This window comes from Agrilus planipennis, unplaced genomic scaffold, assembly GCF_000699045.2.
Source record: "Agrilus planipennis isolate EAB-ADULT unplaced genomic scaffold, Apla_2.0 scaffold198, whole genome shotgun sequence".
In the NCBI taxonomy this organism is placed as follows: Eukaryota; Metazoa; Arthropoda; class Insecta; order Coleoptera; family Buprestidae; genus Agrilus; species Agrilus planipennis.
In genome coordinates this window covers 422,894-448,018 of record NW_020438930.1, presented here as the reverse complement: position 1 = coordinate 448,018, position 25,125 = coordinate 422,894, and the positions used below count along the sequence as shown (strand labels likewise).

The following is a 25,125-nucleotide window of genomic DNA, read 5'->3' as shown; positions in this document are numbered from 1 at the left end:
ATAAAATGAATAAGATATTTATAGGTCCTTATTTAATATTTAATAATTAAATTAATCAGAAATTTGTGAACTTATACGTACATATAAGAATAAATTCATATATTTGACTTTATATAAAATGTAAGGTATCTTTAATTATCAAATATATCAGCTATTACAATACCAAAACAAAAATTTTAAATAATATTGCAAAAATAATAAAAAATATTAATTACATTTACTTTTTTGTCAAAGCAGCATCAGCATTAGAAATCGATCTGATTATTTATTCGACCATTTGCATTTCTTATTTTATTAATTAGCTTGTCTCTTCGCAGTTAATCGATCCATGAACATTGTAATTTATTAATTAATTAATTTCGACTCTTCAATATTCAATTCATTTGAAAAATTTCTTGTTTACATGTATATACTTACGTCTGTAGTAACAACAAAAAAATTGATAAGGCGATGAATAAGAGTTAATATATACGTATACATATGGTTTCCGAAATGTATCTGTGTCTCAATATTTCACTTTCAAACGTTCCATGAAACTTTTAAGCATGAAAAGTGTTTCAATTCTTAAAGCGTTTAAAGTAATTTGTACCTTTTGAATATAAGGCACTTAAACTGAAAATTGTTCATTTCAATCATATTTCAAAACATTTTATGCGATTCAAGCATTTTCACTTAAAACACTTGGATAGGTAGTGCAACTGTGGTAATAATTAGGGGCCTCTCTTTTAGTTAGATATTTTAAATGAATGTATTTGTAAAACTTAACTATTATGTTAATATAAAAACATGTGTACTCACTCAACAAAAACTTAAAGGAAACACCTTTTGTCATTTGCTTAAAGTCCCACTCAATAAATACCGAAATTAAATTTCTAAACTTCCAAGAAATTTTTACAAGAAACTCTTGGTTTAGCTATCAAACTGCGACATAAAAAAGTCCGTTCAGTCTTTTATGCAGGGACCTTTTAATAATAAATCCTAGTTTAATATTCTTCTCGCTGGCAGCAAAAACCGCTTAAAAGCTGTTCCGGCCTTCGAAACAAAAGGCACTCTTCGTTTCAATTCTAGGCCTACTATTCAGTGAATTCGTGTAACAATCGAGAACCGTGAACCACTTCCCATGCTCCTCCGCTCGCTCTTCTTTTCTTTCCGCCTACTTTGGTTTGAAAACACAGCCGTCTTTGCTTGGCATTTATCTTTGTGTATTGCTCGCTTTTTCTCGTCTCCTGCGATATGCTCCGTTGTTCCACTCTTCCTTTTCCTTGGGTTCTTAATCTATCACTGGTGCTACGCCGATGCGTCGCGTCGTAGTTCTTTTCATCCTCTTGTATACTAGTCGATCATAATTTCAAGCGCCGTTTCCTTTTTAGGAACTGCTTAATTCACTTCCGTGTGAATTCGTACGTAAAGGCGCAGGCGGTTCTCTGTCGATCTCAATACTGCCGCGACACGCCGCTTCGTCAGGTTTATTATTCGTGTCTCGATTAAGGCGGAGAAACTAATTACACAGGGCCGCATTTGCTTCTTTATAACTTTTCATCATTCTGGCAAAAATAAACTATTGAAACAGAAATATATGTATACCAAGTAATCAATAGTTATTTGTTCTGAAAATTTGCGACAGTACTTTATTTTAACAGATTTATGCGATAGAAAAGAAACCACAAATCCTGATAAAACTTTGAAAATAACAAGATGCTTATAATTAAAAAAATCCTTCCAAAATTTTAAGGTCATTAGGATAATAGTTTAACTAAGAGCTTTAAGTAAACAACTGGGATGGATTTTTTTGTCAATTGCATATTTTCCAGACGTGACACGACTTTTTAAAGTTATTTGACCTAGAAATTCTGTGAATATTTTACTAAGCTTTCTTTATTCATTTACGATAATGTCTGTAAGCGTTAGGATAATAAGGAACCATGACTTTTTGTCAAATAATAGGTATAAAATATAGTTTTCCTTCATATATGTAACTGAGAGAAAAAGAAATACCAACTGAATGAGAATAAAGGGAATGCGACGTTGTCAACGTAATCGTTACGGAATAATGTTGTTTACTTATTTTTGTTATGTTTATACACAGGCGCGTTTGTGTTTTTTTATCTTTTTTCATCCTGGGATTTACTTTCGATATCCTTGGCCTTAATTAAAAAGTGTTGCTGACGTGAATTTGATTAGAAAAATCCCAACTGTCTACTTTTTATACTTCACCAGCATCGACTAGTGTGGTAATTCTATAAATTAANTATAATTAAAAAAATCCTTCCAAAATTTTAAGATCATTAGGATAATAGTTTAACTAAGAGCTTTAAGTAAACAACTGGGATGGATTTTTTTGTCAATTGCATATTTTCCAGACGTGACACGACTTTTTAAAGTTATTTGACCTAGAAATTCTGTGAATATTTTACTAAGCTTTCTTTATTCATTTACGATAATGTCTGTAAGCGTTAGGATAATAAGGAACCATGACTTTTTGTCAAATAATAGGTATAAAATATAGTTTTCCTTCATATATGTAACTGAGAGAAAAAGAAATACCAACTGAATGAGAATAAAGGGAATGCGACGTTGTCAACGTAATCGTTACGGAATAATGTTGTTTACTTATTTTTGTTATGTTTATACACAGGCGCGTTTGTGTTTTTTTATCTTTTTTCATCCTGGGATTTACTTTCGATATCCTTGGCCTTAATTAAAAAGTGTTGCTGACGTGAATTTGATTAGAAAAATCCCAACTGTCTACTTTTTATACTTCACCAGCATCGACTAGTGTGGTAATTCTATAAATTAACTGTAAGTTATAAATTAACTTAAACCGAATTGCGTAGCTTTGCGAATTTAAATTCTTTAAGGATATCGCATTGACTTTCCGTAATCGTAACTTAAATCTAATTGTCTTCTGAATTTAATATTAATCATCAGCTGCTTATGAGTAATTTAGAACATTAAGCATTTCTATAGATTTATGCAAAACTGAGCTTGAATGGCGCCAGTTTTTATTCAATTCGACGTTATCTGTTATTGGTGTAACTGTCCGGTCCTGTCTTTCCGAGTTTACTTTCAACTCGAGCTTCAGTAGGTCTGCTAACTTTCGTGACTGCCACATGGAGATTTCGCATAATGCTGAGTCTCCGCTAGCATTACTGCATTAGATAGAAGAGCAGAAGCGGATAAAAGAACAGAGCCGCCGCATTTTAAGTAATCTTTTCTTTTAGAGCAGCACATGGTTTCAGTTTATCTTAACGGGAAAAGGTCAGTGTTTGGCGTGCACTGAAAAGATTGATTAATTTATTGTGAATCAGTGGGTTAAAGGTTCCCCATACCGACATAGGATAGTCAAGAGAAATAATGATAGGAGTAGAAACTACATGGCCTGCTGAATTTACCTCGGCAGCTGTAAGAACGTTAGTAATTTGTGTTAGGAGTTATTAAATTTTATAATCTACACGCCTACGTTTCGCCTTAAGGTACAAGGCTTCCTCTAGTTTATGTTTTGTGTTTGATAATTGATCGTATCGAAATTGGTGCGTAGTCCTCATCATGCACATTAATTATAATGCGTTTTAGACCCATTCACTTCAGGCCTCTATTCTTCTTAAGGGAAGCTTTCGAATTTTTCTTTTTATCCTGTTCTCATTTAATTGGGTAGAACAGAATCTATACAGTTTTACAATATTAATCTACATAGCTGTACATTTATGTAAAGTACTCAAAGTTATCAATAAATAAAATAATTCGAAGTGGTCTGTATTAAAATAAAAATACGTAATCCTAAAATGTAGCATCGTGCTACAGATGGCGCTCACTGTGCCGTTTGTAGTATTTTCTGAAACTATCAATAAATAGTTAACGAAAACCTGTTTTGTCCCATTCATTTTTCATTGTTATTTCGTCAAGTAGAAGGGTGAACTAATTCGGTATTACAAAATCAAAGAAGAATATCTTCCAAAAAACCAAGGCGATTGATCTATAAATCATACATAATGATAATAAAAACATAAATGGATACGAAAGTTGGTTCACATTTACCAATCAAAGGGCTGTTATATGTAAATAAAATATTTTCTAAACGTTCTATTTCCTCTGCTGCTAGAAGTGCAATTACCCAATTACCTTTATTTATTTTTTTGAACAGGCACCTTATTAAATTTAAAGAAAGCCTTTAAGGTCATATACCCCTAGCTAATACTTTTCTTGTTGTTGTTAATTCAAGCTGAAAATTGTAGTAAGTTTGTTATTAATAGGAGAATAACTTAACTGTGATCTTAAGAACCAAGAAAGTTAAGACTATAACCCTTTCTTCGAATGAAAAACTTTCATTCCCTTGGATTTTTTTTTGAAGCTTACAGTTTTTTAATGTATCAAGATGATTGGTTCTTTATTGAAGCAAAACAAACCATGCACGCCATAATACGAGGGTGGATTGATAAGTTTCCGGCCTAACCAAGAGATGACGCCACTAGGCCTACCTTGAGGTGACATTCTATAGTACCATCCTTGGATAGCTTGTAGCTATAGTTTCAGCCCGATCTCCTTGCTAGTGTAGGTTTGACAGCACGCTGAACAAGACGCCTCTGTGGTTTTCGTAAAAATGGAAAAGCAGGAAAATCGTGCTGTCATCAAATACTTTTATTTGAAGGGGTTAACGCCGAAGGAAATTAAAAAAGAGATGGACTCAACACTGGGGACATCCTCCCCGTCATATTCAACCGTTAAGCAGTGGGTTTCCGAGTTTAAAAAGGGTCGTGTGAGCACCTCTGATGGGCCTCGCTCAGGACGCCCCGTTGAGGTCACAACTCCAGATATGATCGAAAAAATTCATCAAATAGTGCTGGGAGACCGCAGATTGAAAGTGCGTGAGATAGCTGAGACCTGTAAGATGTCATATGAACGTGTGCAACATATTTTGCACCAACATTTGCATATGGAAAAGCTCTGTGCAAGATGGGTGCCGCGTTTGCTAACAGTCGACCAAAAATTGATTCGAAAAAACATTTCTACCGCAAATTTGTCATTGTATAAGCGTAATCCAAGCGAATTTTTGCGTCGATTCGTAACCGTTGACGAAACGTGGGTCCACCACTACACTCCTGAAACCAAAGAACAGTCTAAACAGTGGATTGGACCAGGGGAACCAACTCCAAAGAAGGCAAAAACAATTTTTTCGGCGAACAAGGTTATGGCTACTGTTTTTTGGGATGCAAGAGGTATTATATACATTGATTACCTTGCAAAGGGTAATACTATCACTGGTCAATACTACGCAGACTTATTGCAACGTTTGAGCCACGAGGTGAAAATTAAACGACCTCATCTGGCGAAGAAAAAAATCTTGTTTCATCACGATAACGCACCAGCGCACACGTCAATCGTTGCGACGGCTAAAATCAACGATCTAAAGTTTGAATTGATGCCGCACCCTCCTTACTCTCCAGACCTAGCCCCGAGTGACTATTTTCTGTTCCCTAATCTCAAAAAATGGCTTGGCGGTAAGAGATTTGCGGACAATGAAGAAGTAATCGAAGCTGTAAATGGTTATTTTGAGGAGCTTGACGAATCAGTCTATAGAGATGGCATTAATAGACTGGAACACCGCTATGAGAAATGTATCAGCCTTGGAGGAGATTATGTTGAGAAATAAAAAAAAAAAAATTTTAAAAACCTTGTTTTTCTTGGTCAGGCCGGAAACTTATCAATCCACCCTCGTAGAGATAAACGTCTGTGTTTTATAATTAGGCGTAGCATATTCGTTGGGTTGCTTCCGCTGAGTAAAAAGGCGATAGTGTAGTTTTTCTTTCGATAAAGTGTACTTCTTGTGTATGTTTTCTTTCTTAATAAGTACAAATAAAGTGTACAGTCTGAATTCAACATATACGAGTAAATACTTTACCTTCATATGTTCAAGGAAGCACCTGCAAATTTATAGAAAACAGAAGTAATAGTTTCATACTACTTCTTTAATTACACACCAACAATAAAAGGTCACAGGGGACCAGCTCTAGGGAATATGGTGGCTGCGGCATTATTGATGTATTGTTTTTGGCCAAAAATTCGTGCACAGGCAACGTTGTGTGAGCAGGAGCGTTATCATGGTGCAAAAGCCAATTTTTGTTCTTCCACAAGTCCGGGCGTTTCTGGCGGATCACTTCGCATTACTTGCAGACAATATTCATTGTTGACCGTTCTACTCTGTGGCAAGAACTCATGATGCACCACGTCCTTGCAATCGAAGAAACAGGAAAGAAGAAAGAATGTAAGTAACAAAACCTTCACATTCGACGTAACTTGGTGCGCTTTTTTCGATCTTGGTTCGTGCAGCAGCCTCCATTGAGATGATTGGACTTTGATTTCACGTCATAACCATAAACTCATGATTTCGTCACCAGTTATGACCCTCTTGAGCAAATTTGGGTCGTCGTGGACAGAGTCCAACAGCTCCTTAGCAATTTTAATGTGATGCTGTTTTTGGTTGGAAATTCAGCAAGTTTGGTACGAATTTGGCGACGACCTGTCTCACGCCCAAATCATTGGTAAGAATCGAGTGGCAGAAGCCAATTGATATGTTTAAGTCCTCAGGAACTTCTCTAACGGTGATTCGACGATTGACCAATAATATAGGGTCAATTGAAAAGTCCCCGGCCTGACACATAGATGGCGGCACCAGAACTAAATCCATATGATTTTCAGTTAGTCCTAACCTTCAAAAGACGCGTCTATAAATTTGACGGCTGTCGGATCATTAGTTTGTGAATTATAGCATTTTTAGTGAAGCAACTTTTGTTATTGTGAAAAAAATGGATAAAAAGGAATTTCGCGTGTTGATAAAATATTGCTTTTTGAAGGGAAAAAATACAGTTGAAGCAAAAACTTGGCTTGATAACGAATTTCCGGACACTGCCCCAGGAAAATCAACCATCAAGGATTGGTATGCTAAGTTTAGACGTGGTGAAATGAGCACCGAAGACGGTGAACGCAGTGGACGCCCAAAAGAGGCTGTTACGGACGAAAACATTAAAAAAATCCACAAAATGATTTTGAATGACCGTAAATTGAAATTGAATGAAATAGCAGACACTCTACAGATATCAACGGAACGTATACATCACATCATTCACGAATATTTGGGTATGAGAAAGCTCTGTGCAAAGTGGGTGCCGCGCGAGCTCACTTTTGACCAAAAACAACGACGAGTTGATGATTCAGAGCAGTGTTTGAAGATGATCACGCGTAATAAACCCGAGTTTTTGCGTCGATATGTGACAATGGATGAAACATGGCTCCATCATTTCACTCCGAAGTCCAATCGACAGTCATCGGAGTGGACTGCACACGATGAACCCGCTCCAAAGCGTGCAAAAACGCAACAGTCGGCTGGCAAGGTTATGGCGTCTGTATTTTGGGATGCGCGTGGAATAATTTTCATTGACTACCTTGAAAAAGGAAGGACCATCAACAGCGACTATTACATAGCGTTATTGGACCGTTTGAAGGACGAAATCGCCGAGAAACGACCGCATTTGCAGAAAAAGAAAGTCCTGCTTCACCAAGACAATGCACCGTCTCACAAGTCAGTGAAAACGATGGCAAAAATTCATGAATTGGGCTTCGAATTGCTTCCGCATCCACCGTATTCTCCAGATCTGGCCCCCAGCGACTACTTCCTGTTCTCAGATCTCAAAAGAATGCTCGTTGGGAAAAAATTTTCGTCGAATGAAGAGGTGATCGCCGAAACTGAGGCCTATTTTGAAGCAAAGGACAAATCGTACTACAAAAATGGTATCGAAAAGTTGGAGGATCGCTATAATCAGTGTATCACCCTTGAAGGGAATTATGTTGAATAAAAAAAACGAATTTTGCAAAAAAAATGTGTTTTACTATTTTAGGCCGGGGACTTTTCAATTGACCTGTTATGTTCTTCACTTCATCAATGTTTTCGATCGGTTGTTGACGTTCTCGGCTGTCCGGGATGCTTTTTGTCGTTCACACCGTCTCGGCCTTCTGAGAATATCTTGTACCACTGTTAAAAACGTTGCTTCGGCCCAAGGTAGCTTTACCGTATACGGCACACTTAATTTTATTTTTCATATAAAATTTGATACAGATTCTTGGATCCATATATTGGAATTTTACATTAAACTGACTGAACATTCAACATGGTCGAACTTGTTGGTACAAGAAAATGGAATATACGTAACCCGCGGAAATTCGAAATTCGCAATACTTTCTGAACAGACCTCGTATAACTGTCCTATAGGCGAGATTTATTGGTACATTCTTCTATTTTATGTAAATGAACAGAAGCTAGTAGGCCGTAAGAAATTACACTCGCTAAAACTGGTATTAGTAGCAGTATTCAGGTTAGCATGTTAATCTTATAGTAATTTTTTCATTTGGAAGTTTGCAGAATATCCAAATAACATAATCAATGAGTAAGCTTCGCGATAGCTGATATTGCATGTAAAGGGTAGGTTATTCAGCGTCAGAATCGTTCAATTGACAAACCTGTGTCGGTAAATTGTCCGGGGTCCGTACGTTAGTCATTATTTCTTGTTAGGTAGTTTCCGGCTGTTCGTCTATGTTTCCATTAATTCCGTTGTTGATGTGATTTTATCTGCAGACTTTCGCGGCTGTCGTTTTTTGTTGCTCGAGAAGTCGTCGGGTTAAGCAAGCAAGCAAGCAAGCCGTGGGAATCGCGTTCGGAAGGACAGGCGGGTGGACGGTTCCCCCCATACGAAACCACTGAACGTATAGTAAAAGGAAAGAGGAAGGAGAAAAGCCCATGAGTTTTTTAACTGTTAGAATGATTTGCATTCAAGCTAGCTGTAGCTCATCTTGTCACAACAAACGAAGCAACGGTAGACGACGGGTGAAGGTTATTTCAACCCCGTTTATCATTTCTATTTTAAAGTGACGCAACGTAGGGAGTAGAAGCGTATTGTAGTCGAGTTATTCAAAAAATTGGATGTGAGTTTGTAAGGATGATTGATAATATGAATTTTTTATTCGAAAATTTAATAATGTACTTGGAAATTACTCAATTTTAGTGGCTTATTTTTTAAACAATCATTATGTAAACTCCACTATCGCACAAAATACGTCATCTTTTAATTTAGCTGATTTGATTACTGTTAGTGCCCTGAAAAAATTTTCATTTGGTGTTATTGTGTTTGAATTGACTTAGACTAACACAAGAAATTGTTGTGTCGCTCGGTGCAAACTCAACAACATCAGACAGAAAATCAAACTATGTATTTAAATTGTCTTCGCAACATCCTTGTTTTACAGGGCACATAATCATAAAGCAGTGATTTCCAATCTAGGGGTAATTACCCCCGCGGGGGTAAATCAATTATTCTATGTGGGTAACAAAAAAACCTAATAATTATGACCTAAAATACGTACCTAGATAGTAAAAATATAAAATTATAGATATGTGGATGTTTATACAACTGTATGCACAATTGGCAAATATTGAACCAGACAAGGTCACATTTGAAAATTCTATGGTTCGGCGTTTATCTACAGCAATTAACTCACTGAAGCAATATTTTCCTGATATCGATAATCAAAAAATGTGGTGTTATAGGCGGATGATGAGGATATCGTGGGTAGAAAAGGTTAGAAATGAAGAGGTATTAGAAAGAATAGGAGAACAGAGGACTCTGTGGAAGTCAATAAAAAATAGGCGAGATAGGTTGGTAGGACACCTTCAGAGACGTATTAGAGGCAGAAACAGGAGTTAGGAGGGGTAGAGGTAGACCTAGATTGGATTACTGTTCGCAAATAGTTAAGGATGTGGGCTGTTCTAGTTTTAGGGAAATGCGAAGTTTGGCTCAGGATAGGAAAGAGTGGAGGTACGTGTCCAACCAGTCTTAGGACTGATGACCTTATGATGATGATGATCGATAATCGTCAATCCAATTCTTGGATATTAAGATCATTTACTATGGATGATAACATTATTAAAAACGAAAACGTAGCGGCCAAAACGGAATATCTTGGATTACGCAGAGTACAATTTCGAAATAATTATCTTAGCGCTTTTGACTTAAGAAAAGCTGGTGCCGAATATCCTGCTCTTGCTAATAGAGCTTTAAAAATGCCAATGCCCTTTGCCACTACCTATAGATGTGAGAGTGGTTTCTCAACTTTGGTTACACTGAAAACATAGACCAAGAATCCTTCTAAATGAGGAACATGACTCAGGATGCGCATTAAGCGAAATTGAAGCTAACATAAAACAACTTGAAAAATGCAAAATAATACGAACCATCACACTAATTATCTTTACTTAATTTATTGTTTAGATATATAAAATTGTAAGACTGATGTGCAATTTGTGATTATTAAAGATATTTGTATTTGCTTGTATTGTTTGTATTGATAACATTTTAAGGTTGGGGTAAAATCAGTTTTCCTAATAGTTTACAGGGGTAACAATATTAAAAAGGTTATGAACCATTGTCATAAGGTCTTCAGTTCTGAGACTCAGTGGAATCTTACGTGTGTAACTATTCGCGGGCAGTAATTTAAACTAGGTCTATCTCTGTCTCTAACTAACCCTTCCATCTCTGAGAAAGTATCCTGTTCACTTATGTCATTATTTACATACTGACTTCTTAGCGCCATCTATATTTCTACTTTTTCTACTACCTTATAACCTTTTCACTGTAGTTTTAAGATCGTCATATAACACCATATATCAGATGCTCTAAATTTTTCCAAGGTCAATTATATAAGTCAAAGAAATATACACTATTGTGGAAAATGATAAAATTTGTTTGCTTAATTTTATAGTTACTGAATCATTGAATTGAATTTAAAAATTCTTGGATTAATAATCTTTCAGTAAATAATTTGAGTTACATTTTATTTTAATAATGTAATTAAGCTCTAAATTTCAATAATTTTAGAATTGGTCATCCCCTCTCGGCTATGATGGGCTGTATTTCGAGTATCAAATTGTTCATAAAACTGTTAAGTTTAAAAAAAAAAACAAAAATAAAAATTATATCATTTCATGAGCACATAAACGATCAATTTAAAGTACAATTTCGAAATTGACGTTTTTTAACTTTTTTTCTTGGTAACTTCCGATCTTAATGCACCGTGATTCCTTATCACATGTCAGCAGCCCACGTCCATTGTTGACAGCCAGCATATATGTTAACTACATTTGTTAATTTGGTCTCCAAGTATGAAAACGAATCGATCGGTTGGTTTAATTAATTATTTTAATTGTTGTTTGTTATATATATATGTCCCTCTAGATTGAGAAACTCAAATAGGTAAATAGAAAACAATCATGAATTATTTTACGGTATTTCGCTTAATTATGAATACTGTAGGACACTGCTGCTTTTTTCACATTTGGTATCTGAAAGTAAACAAATGCTAGAATGTTTAGTTAGGTGTAGGCTGTAATTTTAATTTGTTGGCGTTATTTTCCTTAAAACTACTGGAAAGCGTGAAATGTGGGTGTTAGTTTTAGCACATTGATAGCCTGGCGTGGAATTTACATTAGTGACGATTCTCCAGCGAATAATTTCTTTCGAGGTGGTGATCGCGTCACGCTCGGACAGATGTTCGACGCTCTACATGGAAGTAGGAAGTAATCGAATGTTACGTCTGCAAATTACGACCATAGCGATAACCTTAAACTTTTTAAAGGCACTTAGAGCGATGTTACTTTGTTCGTAAAATGTACTGGTTCTTATTTACAGAACCTACACGTAGTAGGTGGTTATCGTAAATTTAAAATAGCTAAATAAAGTAATAGATAAAAAACCTATGACTAACAAATCACCTTCCCATTACTACTTTATATTATTCTAAAAAGTTGTTACTATTTAGAAAATTAGTGTATTATAAAGTATAATATAAGTACATACAGAATATAGTTATTAATAAAATCTTAGGCAATGCGAATTGTGTACCTTCTCCCCTTCGTAAAAAATAATAAGAAAATGGTGAAATCCTTCCCCTTTAAAAGCTTCATCATCAGAAGGTCGCCAGTCCTAAGACTGGTTGTACACGCACCTTCACTCTTTGCTATCCTGAGCTAATCTTCGCATTTCCCTAAAACTAGAACAACCCATATCCTATTTGCGAATAGTGTTCTGTACATAAAATTAAATTTCTCTTATTCTAAGTATATTGTTAGGTTTATGATATCTTTTCAAAACTATTTTCATTGTTAAGCATGTTTAGGATATTTTTGGACATCGACGGATGGTCCGACAATCATAAACAAGAATATTAGGTATTATAAATTTCTACCCTCTGAGTCAACAACCTTATCATTAGAAAAATACATAGTCCACTCGGAGGCGTTGTACCCCCGTATCTTTGCTAACAGCAGGGACCGCCTGCCGACCCTAAACCTATAAAATTGTCGGCACTTTAAAATTTAGAGAATTCATACATCAGCCTTTGATTCACTAACATTCATTTTTACCTTATTCAATTCTTCGTTTATTTAATTACACTAGTTTATATTTCATGTATCATTCGCCTTATCGTAGTTGTACTAGTTCTTTTTTTATTAAATTATTTTTAAGTGAAAAACAGTCGTTTTACTCACGTCACATCGAACTATTCTAGTGTAGTACATTCACACTAGAAGTGCAAGCCGATTAAGTTTTGCACAATTTTACAAATAGTAATCTTAATATTGGTCTAGTTCTATCCCTCCTTACTTCCGTTTCTGCCTCTAATATATCTCTGACTAGACCTTTATGCCTGAGAATACCTGTTCATTTCTAACCTTCTCTGTCCACGGTGTCCTCATCATTCGCCTGTAACACCACATTTCGAACACTTCTAACCTTTTCTTTTCCGCAGCGCCCACCGTCCATGTTTCGCAATCGTACAGCGCTGCGCTTCAAACATACATCTTTAGTAACCTTTTTCGATTTTTTAAATTAACCGTCCGCTAGCATAGAAGTGACTTCTTTTTATTGAAAGCGACTCGACCCTGCCCTATGCTCTGCTTTATATCCCTACTCCTTCTTCCGTCATGACTTACCCGCAGTGTTTCCACATTGAGGGGAAATTCCCCTTTTAAGGGGAAATTAGGGTCATGAGGGGAAGAAAAAGGGGAAAGACATTGCAGAAATTTTGGAAGTAATGAGGAATTTCGTACCAACCACAAATTCGATAAAACAAGAACAAGTGTTGTTACCAACATTATAACGTAAGGAAATTGACAGCTAGTGATGTGCAGCTATACCAAAGTAATAGTCCTTTTCACGAAAGACGGCGCCCCGTGGCGGCGCTGTTGTCTATGCGACATTGTGTTGCCAGTATGGGAAAACAGATTGGTATCGCCAGAGGCGTGAGTGGGCAGGCTAATTCAGGCTATAGAAGAAATACGATAAAGGACTTTTTTTTAAAGTCCTTTTCACGAAAGACGGCACACGGAAATTTTGTAGAACTAAGTAACTGTTTTCCCATACTGGTAACATAACATCGCGTAGACAACAGCGCCACCACTGGGTGCTGTCTTTCGTGAAAAGGACTTTATGTGGTGTGTGGTGTCAGAACTAAAAACTACAGCAAAATAATTTTTGAGGGGAAAAAAGTCCTGAGAAGGGGAAATCTGGATTGAGCCGTGGGGGAAGGAAATCGTTATAGTGGAAACACTGCTTACCCGACTTCCTAGATACGTAAAATCAGCCACTTCTTCTAATTTTTCGCCAGTTACCGGGTAACCGTGTGGCGTAGTCATTGTTCAGTAGAGCACATAGATTTGATAATACTGTTTTGAAAAGTACTGACATGTTCTACTGATCGCTGTCGTATTGTAGACAAACTCCTGTGTAAATTAACACAACGTTATACGCTAATGTTATGACAAAATCTTTAACAGTCACACTTCAGTGTTAACTGCATTGTTTAGATATAATTTGTAAGGCTTTTTATAAATTTGTGCAATGATGAATCAATCTGACAATTTTATACAAGAGATTTTATAGAAAATATGTATCCATATGCAGATTATAAAGACAGCAGCAGCACCGAGTGGTAGTCCATATCTTTTTTTCTGGATGAGATGGACCTCTACTTTAAAGATTTTTTGTCGATAATTTTTACTAGTCTTACATCGTTTTACTTAAGCCTGGGACACCCTGTATAATCGTATTGTTATGTAGTGAATTTGCTTTTATATTATTTTCAAAATCCAGTTGTTTTTGATTTAAGCGTAATTTTGGAAACAAATCAGATATAGATTAAAAGTTATTGTGTTATACTGAACACAGTTTTTTATCGTAACGTACCTAGTGCAAGTAACTTGAAAGTACCAAAGCAGTTTAGCATGCTTATGACCTGTTCTGAACTGGACAATGACTACGTAACCGGGTGCTTAGCATTAGCCCACCCGAGCACCCAATCGCATACCCGCAATTAGGTCATACCACTATAAAAAATAAAAAGCAACATACACATATCTAGATACATGAATGGTAATACGATTTTATGTTTGCGTTTGAAATTTAAATTGACTTAAATTTAAAATATGGGTAATATTCCCAATTCCTCCACTGCAGTGCATATAAACTGAAGAAAAGAACGAACAAGATTAGGTCGATCATAAGTCTTTATTTTGATATAATATTTCGAATGAAAATAGTCTGGTATCTATGTTGGTTTAATTTACCCAATTTATCTCTACAGAATTTGACGGAGATCAAAATATTTTCCTTATTTAAGTACCTATCTATGTGTATAAATAGGCAGTTACAGTTGAAGAAGAATTAATTTCATTATCGCTTATTGTAGTTACAAAGTTTGTCTAAGTTTGAGTAGATTAGAGTTTCGTAAAATAAGCATCATTAATTACTTAGCTTGTTGACGAAATTATTTCTTATTAGTAACGCTGGATTAATTTAAGAACACTCAGCTTGCTTTAGTATATTCACCAGTGTTTCATTAATAATTACAGCGTGATTCATTTTTTTCTGCTGCTGTGTGCATTCGTGAGATAAAAAATTATCCGGAGACCCCTCGGAAGTTGCGTTTCTGAACTCCCGTTCTACTAGAATGTTTTTAAATAAAACTAGTAGCGAATTTAGTTGATGTGTTTAATAAGGTTTCTTACATACTAACAACATTAAATTTACTTAAAACTAGCGAACAACTAACAAAGGGGGTGGAGTCGAAAGGAATCATACAATGGTGGTGGATAAATGTAGGAATTTCCTTAATGTCGTCATAGACGAGAGGGTCGAATGTAACTAGGTACGGAAAAGTTCTGAGAATATGTAAGAAAGAGCTAACGATAAGCCAGATATTGGCGACAATCAGAAAAACCTCATTTGTGCTACCAGGAATTATTTAAATTCCTCACGTAAATTTTGTCTGTGTGACAAATAGTATATTCACGAAATATTATAAAATCAAATAATAAAAGAAAGGAATTTATGACCTAAACAGTAAGTAATTTTAGAAAATACTACAAATGGCGCAGTAAATGCCATCTGTAGCACGATGCTACATTTTAGGATTACGTATGCACTTCGAATTAGTTTAAGTAATGTTTGAAGAAATGTAATACTAGGGTCAATTGAAAAGTCCCCGGCCTGACACATAGATGGCGGCACCAGAGCTAAATCCATATGATTTTCAGTTAGTCCTAACCTTCAAAAGACGCGTCTATAAATTTGACGGCTGTCGGATCATTAGTTTGTGAATTATAGCATTTTTAGTGAAGCAACTTTTGTTATTGTGAAAAAAATGGATAAAAAGGAATTTCGCGTGTTGATAAAATACTGCTTTTTGAAGGGAAAAAATACAGTTAAAGCAAAAACTTGGCTTGATAACGAATTTCCGGACACTGCCCCAGGAAAATCAACCATCAAGGATTGGTATGCTAAGTTTAGACGTGGTGAAATGAGCACCGAAGACGGTGAACGCAGTGGACGCCCAAAAGAGGCTGTTACGGACGAAAACATTAAAAAAATCCACAAAATGATTTTGAATGACCGTAAATTGAAATTGAATGAAATAGCAGACACTCTACAGATATCAACGGAACGTATACATCACATCATTCACGAATATTTGGGTATGAGAAAGCTCTGCGCAAAGTGGGTGCCGCGCGAGCTCACTTTTGACCAAAAACAACGACGAGTTGATGATTCAGAGCAGCGTTTGAAGATTATCACGCGTAATAAACCCGAGTTTTTGCGTCGATATGTGACAATGGATGAAACATGGCTCCATCATTTCACTCCGAAGTCCAATCGACAGTCATCGGAGTGGACTGCACACGATGAACCCGCTCCAAAGCGTGCAAAAACGCAACAGTCGGCTGGCAAGGTTATGGCGTCTGTATTTTGGGATGCGCGTGGAATAATTTTCATTGACTACCTTGAAAAAGGAAGGACCATCAACAGCGATTATTGCATAGCTTTATTGGACCGTTTGAATGGACGAAATCGCCGAGAAACGACCGCATTTGCAGAAAAAGAAAGTCCTCTTTCACCAAGACAATGCACCGTCTCACAAGTCAGTGAAAACGATGGCAAAAATTCATGAATTGGGCTTCAAATTGCTTCCGCATCCACCGTATTCTCCAGATCTGGCCCCCAGCGACTACTTCCTGTTCAAATCTAACTAAACGGAAAAGTTTTCGAAATAAAATAATTGTCAAAATACACCAATTATTGGCACTAAATATCCTGTTTTATAAAACTGAAGACCTACATCTAAGGTGATTATTCGATTATGATAACGTGCCTACCAAGTTGAGGTGAGCTACGCCGGGATTCGTTTCAGCAAGAAGATATCCATATATTTAAATGGACCTTGCTGAAGCATACGTAATCCTAAAATGTAGCACTGTACTACAGAAGGCGCCTACAGCGCCATTTGTCGTATTTTCTAAAACGCGCTATTAAGGCAGCAGGTAAAGGTTGGTCTGTGTTCTGTCGGAGCTGCCTACAACGCGCTGATGAGATCCAAAAAGATCGCGATCCGCGTCTGGCAGTTTCGACAGAATACAGACCACTTCGAATTATTTTATACATCTAAGGTGCTTTTCTTCTACACATCGTATGTTAATATACTGAATTGCTTACCGGTAAAATTTAAATATAAAAAAGTACTAATAATGTTAAATAGTAATCAGTAATATTGCCTTCACTCTCGCCCTGTGATAGTTTCCTGTTATTTAGGTAGGCTAATTATTGTATGATAAAATTAATTAACTATATTTAATTTGTTGAATAGTATATAGTATAAATGATAATATAATCAATATTCAATATTAGAATTGAAGTAATTACATCCCATTCATTCCTAAACATATAAAAGGTGATCTATATAATCATGCTTAGCTTCTTTGTGTTCTGTCGATACAGGGAACGAAATAATAAAATAGTAGCAAACGGTAAAAATATTTAATAACAAACTGAGGTGAAGATTAACACTGAAAGATTGAATGAAATAAAGGTGGAAGATGATTTAATCAGAACTGTTTGTAGATTTGGAAAATAAAATGTAAAAAGATCGTTGAGATGCAGCTAAACGTTGATAGATCAAGGTAGGGTACCAATAGGAAGGTACTGAAATTGGAAAATATTCGAGATAAGAAATACTAGGAATGCATTTTAGTCCCAAATCACCGGAGAAACCCATCGTAAAATTGCAATTAGGAATGTTAAGGTTTAAGTTAAATTCAAATAATAAAGTTATTTACATTTAGAAATAAAGCACAAATGAATATGTATAACGATAAGTACGTAAATGTAAGATTTTGTCAAGAGAAGAATAAATACAGAACAGGTAAATATAAAGGACGGAGTTGTTATTAAAAACTAAGATCCCACATTAACCATTCAACCGCCGAGATTTTACATCGTAAAGCATTGATGATGTTATCTATTAAGTATGGCGAAACGTCTGCAATCAGAATTCGATCACGGCAGAAAAGCTCAGTAGCTCTTCATCATCAAATAGCTATACTTTAGCAATTTCTACACATAGTTTTCATTCCTGTAAACAAAAGGAAGGACATCGAAAGCGTTGTTTTAATACCGCAACCTTGCCATCTAAGCAATCAATTAAGAGCATTATTTAATTAGATTAGACTCAAAGGGTTATGTGCGAAGTGAATGTTGTGAATTCAAACACAATGTGACTTGTACCGTAATCGTGCTCTTTCTTTTCTTTAATAAAAGGAAATGTGAGTATTTATAAGACACTTTTATGTGCATATTTTAGTACAATTGCATCTTTTGTAACCTTTACCAGAACCTACCGAGTGTACGAGCAGTCGTTTGAATGTTAGTTCATAGTTTCGATTTATAAAATATTATCCATATTGTTTCTTCTTGAGGAAAATTGAACGATTTGTTCTAATATCCCCAAGTCGAACGCTAGATTACCTAATGGCGAACGATTGTTTCTAACGTATATTTCGGAATTCAAAATAAATATTTACACTTTTTGCTAATTATTTTTACTATACAACCTGAACGCGTATTATATATTAAGTTTAAAAAAACAAGTGAATGGAATATAGATTAACGTGTTAAAAATGAAACTTAAGTGAATCCCTTAAATCTCGATGCCGAGCTGTTTTTATTAACCTTCTCGTGGTCACTTTCTTCTTTGGGATGTTTCTAGAAGGAACCTGCCCTTGACATTTAAATTTTACTAATATTGAAGTTGATACGGTAATAGAAACAGACTCGTTTTTCAGAAAAAGCAATTGCGACCCAAGAAAGTGGCCATCTCTTTACAGTGCATCATACTACCTACATAGCAATACATCTGACGCACTAGCTCGAGAAAGTTACTCTGATAAAACAATAAATTTTCTTTAAAGATACTAGATTCAAAAGTCAAAGCAAACTATAGTTTCAGTTAGAAGTATTAATTTGAAATAATTTTTCAATTTTTTATCCACTACAAACTTCCTCAGATTAATCATCTTTCGTAGTTCAGTGGTCAGAGAATTGGTGCGTAAAGCCAAAGGTCCCGGGTTCTATCCTCGGCGGGGATGTGACAACAGCAACAAAAATATTTTCCTCATTAATCTGAATGAGTTTGTAGTGGATAAAAAATCAAAAAATTGTTTCCAATTAATATTGCATATTAACCACTATTAGTAACTAACAATGTCATAGGGTTTCATATATTCAATTAGAAGGTTAAAGTGAGATAATATTCTTGAGCAAGCATAAAGAGCGAAAAATAAAAGAGGTTACAAATTTGAAGCAGTAAAAATGACCAAGAAAACTAAACCCTAAAAAGTATTTTAAAGTAAAATTGTCTACCATAATAAATGAACAAAGTATGATATAAATTTGTAAGGATCAAACTTGATTGACAGCAGACACATGGCATTATGCTATTCAGAAAAAGAAAAATTTTGAAGGTTTAACATCATATAACACCGTAACTAAAATATATTTAGATACTAGGCACATATAAATAATTTGACACGGTACATACTTAACACAAATAAAACATTTATATAGCTTTGGGTAACGACAATTGGCCATTAATATTCAAAAGCATAAGTAATTTAAGATGTTTAAAGATTTTGAAAGTTTTTTATTCGGCAAATAGCGGTGGGCGATCGCATTTAGTAGAACGATTAATCATTTCGCTAATGTGACAATACAAACAACATTTATCATCTTACGTACGATGTTGGTTGTATAAGTTATAAATCGGTTTTGTGTTCTGCACTGAAACTCCTAATGGAACTCGATTTCGGGATAAGTTAGCTATTGCTACATTTACTTTGATAAATTCGACGAGGTGCAAGTACAGCATAAAATGTTAATGTCAAAAACCACATAATCTTAATTAATAAATAGTAACTCATATGATTTAAAGGAAATTTAATGGCCATCTTTGCATCTTAATCTTATTTACCTATAAGAAAGTATTTTAGGCGCATTGAAAATGATAGGCACATATGCTGGAATTCGAAGTTGTCCAAAAAAAAACTGACATTTGCTGTTTCAATATATTATTATTGTTATGTTTTGTTTCACCGTTTGTGATTAGTGGGTAAATTATGTAGGTATTTCTTGTGGCGACGTGAACCTGCTAAGACAAAATAATTTCCTACAGCTGCAGTTTTTCACTTTATTTAGCGTCGGCATCATTTGAGTAACGCCGTCATGTAGGAAATAATACTTATTTTCATGATATTGAAGTAATTTTACTGTAATTAGAGAGAAAAGTAATGTCTATTCTGTGACCGACGACACTACACCTTGACACTGTGATCTTACAAACCTAATATATCTTAAAAAAATAAAATTTCCATGAATTGCGAACTCTTTATCGATATGTTATGGTTTGAACAGTCAGTATATAACAAAATATAACAATAATTCAAAAGACTTACCGTGAAAATTTAATCAAAACTCCACCACAAAAAACCACTATTAGCTGAACTCACGACACCATCTCGAAAATGACAGTGTTGCCACAAAAAAATATGAAAAAATTGTTGCCACTACAAAAACTTAAAAGTAACATAATGTTGCCACCATACTTAAGTATTTTTACTACCAAAATCAGATATTTATTTTTCTCATTTATAGTAGACTTATGCGTGGAATTGCACCTAAGGATTATTTTCTGGTGAACATTCTCTTTTTCTAGGAAATAATCAAATGGTAAAAACGAATTAGGTTGCGGGCGCGAGCTTTAGAGATGACTTCCAAGTGTTCTAAATTATGCTACTGCCTGAAATATCAAAGAGATGAAACTAACCATAAGAAAGAACGATTTTATTTGAAAAAAAAGCATTTCATTGTGATCAAATAACTAAAACCAAAAAGCATATTCAGACTCGATCCTTAATTTCATATAGGTAATTTTGGTAGGTTCAAATCAGTACCGAAGTGTTACTTCTTACAAGTCTATTTAAGTTTATATGCTGAATAATGAGCCCAACTGTAATTATTAATTGGAAAATATTTATTTTTGCGTAAATTCGGCGTTTTTAAGAGAATCCAGTATAAAGTCGGAATTTCTTTATCATTATCTGTGTGTCAATGTTTAAAATCTGCTAAGTCGTTTGCCCTATAATTTCGCGATTCATTTATAGTGGTTCGGTGAAGTGTAAATACGATTTCGGATTGACATTTTGACATTTGAGCATTTTTAACAGAAAATTCCAATAATCATACTAGCGACGTTGGTATAACAAATTTAAACGTGAAGAGATCGCAGCTGTTTATCCTTTATGTGTCTTGAAATCTTCCACTATCGACTTCGATCGACCGTCAGGCCCGTCGCTAGACGATTTTCTTTTTCACGGGGTAGAATCAATACTACAAATGAACTACAATAAGTACTATTTTGAATACTAAAAAATTAAAGTAAAAGCAACTGACACGATTTATACATGATCTAGGTAGCACACATCTCCCCTTTTTATTCCTCATCGATATATGCGAGTTATGTCATTTTTAGTCGATTGCGGTTCAGGTGCACCCCTTCGTTTATATCACAAACAAATGGAATAAATTCTTAAATATACCTACTATTTGAAAAGGTGTTTGGTCTAAAGACTGTAATCGACCATAATTGTAACTTATTCTTATTAAATAAACAGGGAAGAAACTATATTGTTCAATTATTTTTGCTACTAAAAATGTAAATAGATCATTGTAACAAGTACAAGGAAAGTTATAAACAAATATTGCACGATAAAAACCCAAAACACATAATAAAAAGATCATCTAACATTAAATCATGAGAATGTGAAACACTTATAAATATTGAGAAATGATGTACGATATGTGGCAATTAAGTTGTAACTTTCCACCTAACAATACGGAGGATTGTTGCGAATTTTGAATCCTCCTTTAGCATTAGTAGAAGGATGAAGTCGGTAGATCGTTTCATTAATGATTACTTTCAGTATATTGTGGTATGAATTTACTGTGTTGTGTTGTTGATTGTAATGCAACACTCGAAAACAATTTACGGAGAGAAACGTAAACTGCATCTTTACCATAAAAATAAATAAATTAACCAAATGAAAACAATCTTTTGCGTGCGCTAAATTTTAAAATACGTCATTGCTTGCAGACATAAGTAATTCCCATAATACTAACTAGGTACTAGGATCATTTTAAGTAAATAGTTTATGAACATGTAGAGGATGAAAGCTGATATATCTAACGTTTCTAAGATTTATCTGTAAGAAATCAAATTTGTTTACTTTAAAAAGAATAACATAATTGTAAGGTATTGAGTGCGCGCCATGGGGCGCACAATTGTTTACTAGTAGGATTAAGAATTAATATTTAATTTCCTTGTTNAATTGTAATTGGACATTGAATGCGGGCGATTTACTAATTTTTATAAAATGTAGTTTGAAAGTTCACAAGAGGACTTCCGCATCATGATATAATGAACAATTAGTAGACGTTGTTTTTCTGTTATAGTATTTTGAAGAGGACGAAATCATGTGAATCAGAATTAATTAAATTCCTATACCATTAAAAAACGGAGCTTAACCGCCAAACGGAAATGTGTAAACGATAAGTTAACGTAACTTAATCAATTTGAGCACATGAGAAATAATAAATTCACGCAGTACACAGGAAGAAACTGTTACATTCGAATTATAAGCTTATCGTAGCCACGATAGTATTTTAAAGGTTGTTTTACTATTATTAGCTTTATGTGCGTTTCCAGTTAAAATTTGGGAATATAAAAGCACTTGTAAGTAACCGTTTTTTTTTTGAGTGAGAATTACATTGCGCTGTCATTAAGGCTGTTTTGCTTCTAGTTTTCGAAATTGTTAAAAAGTTTTGAATAGTTGCATTCTAAATCCTAATCAGTCATATCAGAGTTTTTAATCACAAAATGTATCCTCGTCCTTTGATCATCCCCTGCATCATAAACTAAAGAATGTTTTACTTTTTCCAACTTATAATATAACCGAAATATTTCAGTTTTTTCTGTTTTATCATGTTAACAAGTTCAAGGCATTTTTTCGCATTTCTTCATTACTAATTCTCTACCTATGCCTCTTTTAGTAAGTACTTTTATTTTGAAAAACTTTTATCTTTTCTTTAACATAGAATTTTGCTTTTGGAAACTTAATTTTAAAAATCTGTCCACTGTTGATAATACCTAACCGGATAGTAAGTAAACCAATTGTATCCCAACTGAAAATTTTGTTAACGCCAGAAGCGCACCGACCGGGAGGTGCTTGACATTCCAGAGGATATCGATTCGATTTCGGGTCCACCTGTTTTATCATTAGTCCATGTTATTTGATGATATCCTTGGATAATGTAGGCAAATATTCCTTAAACAGTCTCTTCTAGTGTCGTCATCTTGTTTGTCTCGCATTTCTCTTACCGCACTTAACCACCACCATCCACCAATTTGCACGATTGGCTGAAGAATGCTCTCCGCACTATTCACTATTTTTCACCAGTGTATGAACAGACAAAGTTGTTTTTTTACAAACTTTAAACCTTTTCAATCGAAATTACGTTTTCCTTTTTTATGACAGTTTCAATAAAGTTATTTCTTTCCAAACGCTCTATCCTTATCTGCTAAATAGCTAGGTTTAATTTTGAAGGCATTCCACACTTAATCGTCAGTTTATTAGGCGTTTCTTATTAGTAAATATTTTACCATATCAACTGCCAAACTGATTATAAAATGCTATTGTAACTAACTGTTTTACGAATTGCTTCCTGCTTTAAGTATTGTGTGATATTAACGATCTTATTTTATTGTTTTTAGGTGCTGTGGATAATTGAGAAGGCTAAACACGGATCTTTCAATCAGCGTTAATTGTAGGGTAAGTTAATCCTTATATCGCACTTCTAAAATTAACTTAATAGCAATAGCTATCTTCCAGTTATTTGAATACATTTAACAAACCGTTTCAGTTTTTGTTTGCGTGTTTATATATTTAGCAGGAAGTTAAGTTTGTTGCATTTTGGACTGTATGTCTGAATATTTATATGGATGTCATGATTAAGATCATTTATACGGCAAGACATCATAAAATGGGATTTTAACCAATAAGATTGGGTACTACCTAAATCTTGCTCATCTTGCCTCCGCTTGCTTTCAAGATAGACTGAATATAAACACAGGCGCTCACTGTAGGTACACCTTATTTTTGAAAATCGAAATATTGAACAGGGCTGTATTTAAAATTAAAGCTACTGAAAAAATAGGTTTGCCTACAAGAATTGGATCAAAAATTAAGTAAGGATGATTGCGATAGGAGACTGATTCAATGGTGGTGAGATGTATAGTTTTTATGGGATTGAAGTGTGGAAAGGGGAGAATAAGAAATTTTATATAATAAATATATCAAGGGGGTATTCAAATTAGAGAAGGAAGTACGCTAGATCGTGTAATAAAAAGGTAAATGTGGAAAGATGTGAGAAGAGGCGATATAAAGGATAGTAAAATATTAGGAGAGGTTTGGGAGGTTGGAAGAAGGGGATATCAGGAAGGAAATATAGGAGAAAAACGTATTGGAAACAGAGACTAAAGGTGAATATCTGATAGAAAAAGAGAGAGGAATTTGAACAGATTAAGAGTGAATCAGGAGCAGGGAAGGAAGTGGTTTAGGTAAGCGATCAATACAAGAATTGATGAGGAATAGATGCAGGAAAGTGATAAGGGGAGAGGGTATAAAAAATAGAGGAATCGAAACATGAGGGTCGTCCAGGGGAAATTTCTTAGGCGGTTTAGTAGGTATTTAGAAGTAGGGAGGGAAGTAAACGTGCTAACAAAATTTAGAACAGCAAATGAGTGTAGGGGATGTACATATTGGAAGAACGAAGAGATCAGGTGGTGTATGATGTGTGACTGGGAGGTACAATGTGAGTATTGTAGAACTTGGGAAGAACGCTATGAATAGGTGGGGTGGACTGAGCTTATTGAAGGAAATTTTAGAGAATAAGGAGTCGTTTTTTAGAACAGTGATAGAGGTGTGACAAAGAAAAGTAATGCGGAAGTAATGAATGAATTAGGTAAATGAATTAGGTAAATGTAAAAAATAACTTTATGTTTTAATTAAGTTTAATAAATTAGAATTCATTAGCTTTACCTGTAATATATGCATATTGGTTTTCTACATTAAAATTGAAAGTACTT

The 25,125-nt window shown here is 34.8% G+C and overlaps 1 long non-coding RNA gene across 1 annotated transcript in view; it reads left to right on the top strand.

Annotated features, from left to right (window-relative positions):
- Positions 1 to 23,826, top strand: part of LOC108739355 — an 89,402-nt gene extending 65,576 nt beyond the window's left edge. The window contains exon 4 of the long non-coding RNA XR_001938135.1: positions 23,752 to 23,826. This is a non-coding gene — a long non-coding RNA (uncharacterized LOC108739355). The remainder of the gene's footprint in view (positions 1 to 23,751) is intronic.
- The last annotated feature ends 1,299 nt before the right edge of the window (positions 23,827 to 25,125 follow it).